Raw genomic sequence first — 12,976 nt, forward strand, 5'->3', positions numbered from 1 at the left:
GTACATCACCGACTCTGACAGCGTACATGAATAAAAGCATCACGCATTACCGGTGTCAATGGACCCCCCACATCACAGATACTATGAAAAAAAAAATAATAATACAGACTTCCTTAGCCTGGCACAGTCCCTTTTAAAGCACCATCCATCACATATTCACCTTTTGTGAGCACTCAATGTTCCTTGCACAAGCCAATTGCTATTGTACTTTACAGAATGTTTTCTAAATAACAGGCAACATAGCACAAAAGTAGTTCAAGACATGATGCTGTAAAGTCATATTAAAGACACATAATGTAATCACTGACGGTACTGATAGGATACTGATTTCACTGTACTTCAAAAGTCTGATTGTCAAAAACCTAAGTACTTGCATATAATGACAACAGAATTAGAAAATTCAAATTTACTTGTAGACTGCGTACATTCAATAAAATCAACATGGACACCATGCGTTTGGGTCAAGAGCAGCTGTTCCTATCATTCTTGTTGTTATTATTACTAAAACACACACAAATAGGATAGTAGTAGAAATCCTTTTAGAAACAAACTTTAGTTTTGAATTACTTGTCCATTATTTTATTTCATTTCCTCTTTTCCCTTCATATGCAAGCATAGCGTATGATGTTCCATATCACACGAAGGTGAAAGAAAAATATGAAGTAGTTTCAGTTTTTGTCTGGCGATGAAAAAAAAATTGATTGAAAGCAATTCTGGTATGACAGTGTGTTTTGTGATACAATGAAACCATACATACACATCAAATGTCGTAATTCAAACACTGATGAAATCACTGCAACCAAAGAGGAACTGGGGGGTGTTTCATAAAGCTGTTCGTAAAGTTATGAACAACTTACGAGCGACTGGTGATTAGTTCTTGTGCTGAATTATGGAAATTCTGATATGTACAGCACATCAGAACTGATCACCAGTCACTCTTAAGTTTACAAACAGCTTTATGAAACAGGGCCGTGGCACTTCAAAATATGGCAACAAATGCTGCAGGGGGTGGAGTGGGGGTTTACTGCAGACATCAAATCCAAAACAACTGTAGGGGTATCACTGTATGTGTGCTTAATCCATAACAATCTGTCAACTTGCACTGTATGGTAGTCTTGATGTGCATTATCTATGTTGTTCAAATGTGCATCCATGATATTTTCGTGAACACACTTATGACAAACAATATAAAGCATACTTTCATCGTCATTACTATTTTGCACTGCTTCAAAGCACAGGATAACAGGGTGTGTGGTAGATGATGTAAGCTGTCTACATCAAAAGCACAAAGAATAGACAGACAGAGAGACAGATAGAGTAGAATGAGACATAATTAGTCAATAGTGATATGGCATCAGGGTGGCATGAATCATATTTTTTATCACATCCCTTCCTCCTTTGAGCATGAACTGTTAGGTTCTCAAAAAGTATCATACAATTCCTTGAGGGGTTATATATTCCATCATCCATTCACATTCACTAGTGCTTCATATCTTCTTGTCAGTTACAAGGATATAAATGGATTATTCAGATGAAGCAAAGCTACAAAATTTCCGCTTCAAACAGTGATGAGGTATTTCCAATTTAGATTCCAATATTGCTTATCAAATTAAGGGTAACCATGAAACTGCCAAGAAAAGAGGAACTTGCAACAAGCTTAGCGTATGGAATAATAGCCATAGACATCATTACCCAATTCAGACTTGTTCCTTTTTTTACCATGATTTGTGGTCTGATATAAAGTACTCACAATTTAGTTTTGAAAACAAAATGACAACTGTGAGATGGATACCACTGAAGCATAACAAAACCCAAGAGGATGGTACAGTGAAAGGTTTGTTATGTAATATTTTATTACTTCCCACTTCATTTCTAAAATCACTACAAAACACAAGGTGGACTTGAATCTTCAAAATAACACCACTCTAACATGAAGAACATACTGCACGGATTTAAAAAAAAAATCAGTTATCAGGCAAGTCTCAGAGAGGCGAACAGTCAACTTATGAAATCTTTGAATCTCTAATACCCCTCCATATCAAGACATATAAAAAGAGAACACTTAGTGTGTCTTGAGAGACACATGTTCAGAGCCTCAATCAATGATGCGGTAGATTCCACATTCTATGGCTGGTAAATGCAACCAAAAGTCCCAGGATGTACGACCTTGCACAACTGATCCCTGTTTCTCAGCATGCTGCCAAATCAATCCTTCACTGATTATCAACTATTCACTTTCAGTGTTCACTGTTAAATTATGACACTTGAATTTTCAAGTCTTACATGCAAGACAGACACAACATCACCTTCAGGTGAGCTTGTACGATCATTACGGACAAAGCAACGCATGTCCGCTTCACAGAAAGGGTATGTCACCTTGAGTTACCACGAAGTCTGTTCATTGATTTCTGCTGAGGGGTCATCTTGACCCTCGTATATCACACACCACGAAGTAGATTGAGAGAGGGACAGGTTGGATGAGGATATACCGGTATGAGTTTGGGGAGTGGAAAGGGAAGAGATAGAGTGAGATGGATGGAGGGACAGCAGAGAGCAGCATCTTCATATCTTTCATAGATTTGTGGTAGCAGAATTTTTGGCAGCTGGATCACTGGACTGTTTACTACCAGTGTCCACCACCTTCCAGAGATGGATGGAAGAGTTTAAACTGTGGCAAAACAACAACCTCGGATCAATGAAATCTATCTCCCATCTCCAGTCAATAAGTTCTACGCAAACAACATCCCCGCTTCCCAACGTGGGTATATTGAAAAAGACCAGCCCCTAGATAGTGCGGCTTTCAACACACTTGTATACCCTAGAGTATCAATCAAAGATTTTGGGAAAAAAGTTAAAAACTGGAATATCTTACCATGATTCAATGATAGGTGCTATGGTAGAGATGTATCCATGACTTCTTATACTGGCATATTCCAAGGAAATATTCCACGTAATGGCCAAAGCAAGCACACACCTTTGCAGATCTACACAAACAACTATAACTTAATCAATACCACGCAAATTGCTGACATGCCGGTGTCTCTGGAGAGCGACGCTTTACTGAATGAGAGTGGTGAGCTTCCACTCCTACGCTTTAATTGGGGGCTCGGTCATCACCCCCCTCTACGTGTGGTAACAACAAGAGCTGGCGAGAGAAAGAAACGTGCGCTTTGCGACGTCCTGTGCGAAGAGAATTACGTGGCTTGTAAGCATGCGGGTTAAGCTGATCTCTTGTAATAAGATGAAGTGAATAAAGGAGCGGAGGGGGGTTCTTCAAGTCCATCACAAAAGGTAACCAGTGGGGGACGCATGGCTGAACAATTGATCGGCTATTGGGTAGAACTACCCAAGGATTACTACTATCTGCTCTGTGAGCTCTGGATAACGCCCTAGGGGGAGAAAAAAGGCAGACGTGATAATGGGGAAAGACTTTTTGTAAAAGAAAGTTTACTGAAACTGCTTTTGGTAAGAGTGTGCTAACCCTTGGCTGTGCCTTGGGAATATTTTACAGTCTTGCATGAACAGCTTTGACAGTTACTCTTGACAGTTAGATTCAAATTGATGGAAGGTTTTCTTGCTTTCTTTTGTGATGCCTAAGAATATGACAAGTCTTGAGCACTTGAACAAACTTTGACAGTACGAGCAACACTGAAGATCCAAACAGAAGTGGTCATCATCTCTTTCTCTCTCACGCGGAGCATTGCAATTACACGGGCATATGAACACCAGCACGTCTTGTCAGATATTCTGACCCAAATCCAAACAGGAAGTAAAAGTGGCACAGAAGCAGTCCATGCACAAATAATTGAGTCATCTCCATTGCATTTGGCACTGTTATCCATCCCATTTCATCCTATGTTCTGTCCACTTGAAATGTGTAAAGAAATACCAGCCATTGATGCATATCCTGTTCTTGGAGACGTGCCAATGCATGGAGAAACTCATTGAGTCAAATCCATCTTCGGAATATTTCAATGATGCCTTGAGATTAATCTAATTCCTACACCTCCTCAAAAAAAAAAGATAGAAAAAGAAGAAGAAGAAAATAAAAAATGAAACATCCTGCATGCTTTGATCATTCCCAAGAAATTAAATATTCTCATTTGGAGAATCACAATTACACAGATTATTTACTACTTATTCAGGAATTGATTCTCCTTTAGTTTCTAAAACAGTGATATGACTTCTTGTGTGGCAATAAAATAATTTTTGTGTGCATGTGTATGTGTGTGTGTGTGTCTGCGTGTCTGTGTCTGTGTAGCACACACCAATGGAAGACTGACACCTTAATTATTACACCACGTGCATACACCTCAAGTATTACACCATTTGTATCTTATCATAGGGCTAAATTGCTTCAGGTCTTGAATTCGCATTTTCATGAACTCAGTTAAAGGAAAATTCTCACATAGATAAAAAAAACCTCATGGAGGATCCAGTCACATTGACACATACACAGACCAAAATGAATACCAACAAACAAGTATTTCACTATGGGCACATCATCACAATACGACGATTTCTACATGCAGTGTTAATTGCGCAACATATGCTCTGCCACGAGAAACACAACTGGCTGCCTTATATCGTTTCTTACGCAAGGCCCCATCTTGATGCTCAGACACCTAATGCATAGAGGCCAAGTTCATGGAAAATCCCACGGGATCCTACTAGTGACACATTGTGATAAACCTCTGATCATCTTCCTGTGAGCTTTGTGTCCCAAGGATTTTGTTCCGTCATGTGATGTCACATAAGCAACACAGTTTTCCTCGAATAAACAAACTGCCTCGGGGAAAAAAAATAATGATAATATGACCCCCCTTCCCTTTTTCCTTGACAGCTAGACAGTATTGAATCAGACTGTATAGTCTGGTTGTCTTTTTATGAAATGTCTACACTAAGAAGAAACTTACTGCAACTGATTGACAAATTGCCCCACATTGACGTAAATCATGTCAATGTTGGGCAATTTGTCAATCGGTTGCAAGAGTTTTATTAATTTGAATAAGCACACAGTGACCCGCCGCATGTTATAAGGATGAGAACCATGCAGCTCTGGCTGTTGGAAGAAAGTTTGGTGGTCTAGTGGATATTAAAGAGACTTACAGATATCTAGTGATCAGGAAATCATAGGTTCAAATCCTGCTCAAGTATGTATGCCCTTGATTTTTTATCATGGCTTCTGCTAAACACTGATTAATTCACTTCTTATTCCCATTGATGTAGGGCGATTTGTTGATTATTTGCAATTTAAAAAAAAATACTATTCATTGCAAGAATTTCATTAATTTGAAGGAGAAACTTGTTTCTTACTTTTAAGGGCTGTCCTGGACGTCTGGTGGAGAGCAATTATAACTTCATGTGTGATAGAGCCTCAATGTCAGCACAAAGACTTTCATGTGTGCATCAAAAAATGAGTCATGTCTAATGAACCACAGACAGTGAAAAATAACTGTTAGGCCCTGCAAAACACTATGTTTTGTGTACTCATCACTTGTCTTGCAAAACAAGAAGTTAATGATTGCACAACCCTCCTCGATAGTAAGAGCTAATTGTTGTTTGCATATTCTCCAAAATTCCATGTTAAAATGGCCGATGACACTTATCAAATATTACTAAATGAGATATCCTCCTTTTCAACCATGAAAGGACTCTGCAGTATAGATTTTAGTTTGGATGTTTGTTTTTTCTTTGCACGTATAATACATCTTCCTTTCTGAAAATGGGGAAATATACTGAGCATCTCACAAAAGTAATATATAAATACCACAAATAGACTATTACAATGTTTCATTAACTTGGCCCTGCAGGATAAAATTTGTACTTTAATACTTAACCCGTTGAAGACTGGTCCCAAGTACACTTAGGCAGGTGTCTATGGTAAATGTGTGTCATAGCAAAATCAGCCTGTCCTCAATGGGTTAATAGGACACCAGTGACATAATCTTATAAAATGGATATGTCACATGACATCCACCACATAGTTAATTGAAGATGGCGCCAATGTCTGTGTAGTTTTGCCAACATACCAGAAATGTAGAAAAAATGTGTTGGTGGTCACCCACAATACGGGTTCCCACCCGTCAGCTTTGCGACATCTTCTTATTCAAAGCCTTATTTCAGCCTGCCAGGAAACTGACAGATTTGATTAGTAAGTAGAGTTTTATCAAGCACCAATAGAGCACGATTTGGCAGAGAAATCTATTCCAGAATGGATTATGTCACTTCCGTCAGTCTATGCTGCGTTATCATACTGTCAGATCAACCTTACACAGTAACTCTCAATAATTGGACATTGAAGGAGTTTCAAGAACAAGTAATTAAGCTGCAAAGTTCACATTTTGCTTAGAACTCCAGGAAAAACTGCCAAGAAGGAATAAATGCACAAGAAAATGATCTAGTCAAATAAACCACCTGTATGTAAGTCTGAGAGATTTTATAGGATCTGTCTGATTACATGTTGATACTTTTAACTATAATATATACACAATATGGATCTCTCACACTATCGTGAATTGGAAAAATTTTTATGCACACTACCTCACACTTATAACATAAATTCCAATATATTTTCATGTGCTACATATGCCACAGCCCCGACTCTTAATATGTGACTTGGGGACACAGGATGAAAGTTATTTGAATTCCGTGTAGATATCTTTTGTCACATCCTACCTATCTTTATCATTAGATTTAATCACATAAGCTGATTGAAATAGAACAAACAATGGACAAACTGCTTCCATACTAACAGATTTCTGATTATGCATATTCATTAGAAGGCACATTCACATTGGAATTACCACTGTTTAAAATACCACTGAAATTTGTTGTCACTGTTCTTATAAGTGAAATTCTATGGTAATAGATACCACAGTGTTTCAGTTGGGGCTGTTCTCATCAATGAAATACCATGGTATTTTTGCCCCAAAGTATACCTCTCTGAGGTTAGCACTGCACATATTATGCATACATGTACATCTCCTATGGGGAAAAGACAGGAATTATGTCAGCTCATGTGAAAAAAATATAGCGCAGTGCAATGGGTGGTAATTTGTAACACGATTTACACAAACAGCTGGCAAACATATTTCATATGAAGTTTGAATTACCACCCTAAACACCGCAGTATTTCACATGGCATGTGCATTCACATTACGAAATACCACAGCCTTTTACCATAAGTGTGAATGGGCCTAGTGATGTGATGCGTGATCTGCACCTAAACGTGGCGAATCAAGAGAATGACAGGATTAAGTTTGCAATGCTCACTCTCCGAAAGGATGGATACATTCGAATGTCCTTGGATAATCCCATTTTGCAGAACGTATTTGTGTCATAATCCCAAAAGATCTTGCACAACAGTGCTCCCAAGAGGCTATTAATCCTATGAAACATCAGGTGTTCTCTTTCCTGCCTCACAACACGCAAGGAGTAACAGGTTGTCATTTTGGAGGCTCAACCCTATTCTGGGATGGGTCAATAATTGATTTATCTAAAAGGACAATTCCGTGGATTAACAATTCTTGCGCATGCATTAGTGCTACGCTAAGAGAGGTCAATACAGGGTCTTGAGTCAATACTGTTGCATGATCACTTTGTTTGCCGTATATACAGAAGCAGTGCCATCCTCCATATTTCTCAGGTGTCAATGATATGAATAATTTCTGCTTGACATCTATAATGAATTAAAGCTTGTCTGGAGGGGGACAATCATTGTAATATTTCTCTAAGAAAAAAACAAAATCATCCTGAAAAGATTGACCAATGACAGGACTTAAGTAAAGCTCTTGATGTAAGGTACGGCATCTGCTCCTTGTAAAAACAGAAAGTGTACCATCAACTAGAGCAACATTTGTGTGACTTAAGTTTGTGTGATTGACTTATTCCACAATGCATTATGTAACTTGGCAACAAGTCGTAATTATCTGCCAAATGAAATGCATGGGATCACAAGATTGATAAGACAAGTACAAAACAGATGAGATTCACTTTCAGATAAAGCACTCATCCAAATATCAATGAGCAAAGTACTTGTGCAAAGGCCACAGGCACAGAGTCCGATGTTTTGCATCCTATGACAGAACCACTACCATTTAATCCATTTAATTCACTTCATGTAGCAATTCAAATCTCTAGAGAATGCATCCCTTGCTCATGTTCACAAAGGGAGAGCTTACATCAATTATGTCTCTGTTTTGCTTGAGTTGAAAAGTTAGGCTACGTGACGATCTCGGCTCAACTGAGCTTTATTGACGCATCAAAACCAAAACCCAATTCTTACCATTTTGTTTTTTGTCACCCTATCTGTTGTTCAAGTCATACCACTATCAGGATCTACACAGCTGTGAAAATAATGTGGCTACAATACTTAATTCATTCTTGATTGTTAGATTAGGCATAGGTCCAAAAGAACAAGCATGAAGTGTTAAATAATAAGTTGGGTTGTCTACTAAACAAAGGGAAGGAGGGAGGGGGTGATGAGAGTATGTAAGAAAATGGCAAATGAGAGATGGAAAGTTATACAAAAGCTACAATGTATATTGAATTATCTATGAAGGAGATACAAAAGCAGAGACTATGAAATAATGTCTGAAATCTTTCTATCCCTCATAAGTATGTTTGTGGATGCAATTTGAGAGCAAACAAGAAAAGCAATACAAATTGAAATGAATTAGACTAAGAGTTGGCACAGAAAGTCAGTTATGTTTAATACCACGCTCAATTTTGCACCATCAGCCCCCCCCCCCCCCCCCCCCCCAAGAAAACAAAATCTTGGAAGAAGCTTGGAAATATCCAGCGACTTCAACTCTGGCTTTCACTGGGAGATCTCCAACTCGGAGGCCATTTGCTCAAAATCTCTTGCTCTCTCAAGTTTAAATTTCTCCTGCTCTTGCAGTATGTCTTCTGCTTGAGATGTATCATTCTCCTGCCCATCATCACTTTTGTCAAATTTGTTTGAAATAAGGCTAAAATAGCACCACAGAGCATCTACAACCCTAGCTAGGGCTTCCAGGGCCCCTCAGTGGGCCCTGGGCTTCGGTAGCGAGGGACATTAAAACAATGTTGTGCTCATGCTCAAAGTCTCCCATCTGCTAAAGAGTTCAAGCAGGAGAATCCCTCACTTAAAAGACGCCTTGGACTGGAGTCTCTGTATCAAGAATAAAGAGTTATCCATGCTGAGCAGCAAAACAAGACAATGTTTCTGGGGCAGGTGTGTGTGTGTCATGTGCCACTTAAAGCCTACCCCTGTATTGTGTGCCCTGCGCAATCATTACTTGACATCAAATATTCATAAGTGCTGCCTCTTCACACAGGCTGGAATGAAGGGGACCGAAGAATAGGAGCCAAGCTGAAAATGATACACAACAGAGGGGCAGGCTGGTACCCCACACGGACAGGTAGGGGTGAATAATGAATTGAGGGTAAACAATGGCTGCTACCATAAATATTTTGTTGCCGGTTCAATAGATTTCTCTTCGTGTGGAAAGGTTTTTCATTTAAAAAAAGAAGAAGAAAGAAACCCCCAAAAGGGGAGGAAAGAAAAGCTTGCCACATCTGTCACATAATGAACACAGTTTTGTTGACAGCAAAGCCAATAAGTGGCACAATGAGAAACAACAATGACTTCTGCTCCTGATCTATGCACAACCTTGGAGAAAACAACTTCAGCTGGCCCTAATTCTGTTCTGCAGATTAGTGCTTTATAGGTGCTGCCATTTGGTGCTACGTTGAGTTAACAAACTGAAAACTTTCTTAGCTGAAATCTTAATGTCACACATACTCTTTCCAACAATACAAATCAATAACAATTGTGGAGATTAAGTTAGATATACTTTTTCTTCTTCTGATAATGATGCTGTAATGTATGTTTGTCAGTCATATTATGTTAAACATATGCAAGAAAATATAATGACAGTGATAAATAATGATAATAAATATAATTCACATGATGATTGCAAACAAGTGATAATAGTTTCAATTTGTGTTGTTGTTATTATTACTATAATTATTGATATATTCCTAGGTTTTCATTTAGTTGTGGATTTAACATAAAATGACTGACAGACATTTACTACAGGAGCATGTTGTTCACTTCCTAGTAAGTCTTTTCACATTTAGCAATAAACTTGCTCTTGGTCTAGACTGGATATCAATCTGACCATCTCCTATCCAATCCATTCCCTTATTCATCAGTGAGGGTGTATCCTTTTCTTTATCCATGTCAATCTTTATACCTATCCACTTCACAGCTACCAACAGAAGAGCTCTAAGGGGCTGCAACAACAAGCAAAGCACAAACTTTGACAATCTCGTGGTCCGCATGGGAATTTGGGTAATGGAAGCAGTGTTACAGATCATTGGTCTATAGATTAAATCCTCCCTCCCTTGGACATCCTAACGGCTTTCCAGTTCAACTGGAAAAAGAAGGGGGTGGGAAGAAAACATATTATTGTTTTCTGTCATAATCCCCAGAGATGAAGGATCAATTCAGGTGTAGGAAAGTGTTCCAAATAATCAGTCCCCATCAAGTTCACCAAAAGATCCAGTTAGACCAAACAATGCCACCCATTCCTCAGTCCTCCTTCCCCAAACATGTAATGACGTCAGAAGAAAAATCAATAGCATTTATTCATCTTGACAGGAAACTGTGTGCTCTTGCTCTTCCTCTCGGAAATAATTACCAGGCTAATTTGGGGCAATTTGCACTTTAAATTCTTTAAGACCCTAATTAAACAGGTGACGTAGGTCACCCAAACCTATATTTGGGTGACTGGAATGCTGGATATATGGTAGAGATCAGTATTAGAATGTGTTACAGGTGACTGAACTCATTATTTACAAAGCAGTAACAAGTTCTGGAGGTTGGAAGTTCAGAACTGTCTTCTGCACATTTAAAAATCTACACACAAGCTGCAAGCAATCATTACATGGCACTGAGATGCACTATAGTACTAAGATATGAATGATCATTATTGGTATATTATGTCATCTAGATAGGCTACCATATTTACAATAATCAACTTAAGGTTCTAAAGCTCTGCAAAATCATACCAGCTTTTTTTCCACTTACTAGACCAGCTAGAGCTATCTAAAACAACACACTTTAAAGATAAAAACAGCTTTATTCAATGAGATGAACCAGGAACAAGTAAGTGTGCATAATTTCTAGTAGTAGAAAAAATAAGATCTAGTTGAACAATGCAAGTCATGCCTTTATGTTGCCCATCAGAAGAGTTTCAATACAGCAGACCTAATTTTTTAGGCAAGGGGAGGTAATAGAGGGTACGTGATGAGATTTGAACCTGGCATCAATGTCTGCCAGAGGTGACACATAGACAAGAGAAGCATTTGGAATTCAACTTCAGATAATGTAAATGAGTTAGACATAATGGCATTTCAGGGCAGCAGGTGTCATGTAACTTATTTAGCTGTCTGGGATTTCTGCAAAAGGACAGCGAATAATGGTAATATTTGGGTCATGCTCTTTAACCCATTCAGGACAAGTCCTGAGTATACTTGGGCAGGTGCCTATGTGAAATGTGTGTTGTTGCAAAATCAGTCCGTCCTCAACAGGTTAAGAAAAACACTTCCATGTCTCACCCAATTGGGAGATTCATATGTACACAAATTAGTGGATTATGGTCAACCAAGTAAGCTTGAGCTTGCGATTGCACTCAAAATCTTGAGATTTGTAACTTGCTAGTTTGTGTCCATGTGAATCTCCCATTGCTCCCTGGCAGCCATACAAACAAGGAGATAAAAATGTACACCTGTTTGTAATGTAAATGGTTGTTTAACCCTGTCAATTCCCTAGGCTGCCCTTTCATGTACAAGCACGGGTGTGAAGCAGCTTATTGTTTGTGGGATGAAGAATAAGGAAACATGCTTGGTTCATAATCCGAACATCACCTTAATCTTCCATTAAATATCAATACATACATGATAAATTTGATTGAACCCAAACAAAATTTCAAGAAATCTACTTTTTCCTTTCATGAGAATTTCAAAAGGTGTTAGAAACTGATGTTCACATACTAGGTAACCATTCACACTTCAGAAAATATACACTTCAAAGCCATTATTTGAGAGCCAGATATTTCTGTAAGGGATCTCTGCATTCAAAGCCCTCTCTATGAAAGCTCATGGCTTTTATCTAATTATGAGCTAAATGGAATGGTATAGTTTTTGTTGTGGTCCTTTAATTTGGGTTCCATCTTTTATCAGGACCATTTTGTCTGGATATGTCTGCCATTTCAAAACTAATTTTCATCAAATGAACTTAAAATTCCTTTTAGAATCATTATGCTCTTTCATATTTCATAAGTAGTTTCTCATTATTTCACCACAAAATCTAATGCCACATCTCAACTAAAGGCATACCATCCTTATAACATTTTATGGGTGGTACACAATCATGGACAGGAATCATTCATTATGTTATCAGTTTACAGACTTTATTCATCTACTAGTATTTGTATAATGAAAGTGAAACCAACAATCTACAAATTAATTCACTGTAATGTCCATATTGGCCTGAATTCATGAAGGAGGGTTAAATTTAGACCATGGTTTCTGCATATATCTTCTACATAAATACATCTGACCAAATGTGTACACCAAATGCGCATTGATACATGCATGCCTATTTCTTACTTATTTTAGACCATGGACTAAATTTAAACTACCTTCGTGAATTGAGGCCAATCTGTTTCAAAGCACTACAAGTTGGTTCATTAAATATTCCTTACAAATTAAGGTCAATGACCAAACCGCAATCTGGACACTGCTGTGGTATGTACAGGAGTGAGAGAAATAGAGAGGGTGACAAAGATGGAGAGAGAGAGATATAAATATAGAGAGAGGGAGAAAGACTAATGGCAGGTGTTGTGTAATAAGAACTGATGATGTATTGGTCCTCGTAAGTCTCAAAATAGCCTCATTTTTTAATTACTTCCAATTGACTCTAATT

This window comes from Diadema antillarum, unplaced genomic scaffold, assembly GCF_040938485.1.
Source record: "Diadema antillarum isolate AM-2024a unplaced genomic scaffold, OU_Dant_1.0 seq00000720_RagTag, whole genome shotgun sequence".
NCBI lineage: Eukaryota > Metazoa > Echinodermata > Echinoidea > Diadematoida > Diadematidae > Diadema > Diadema antillarum.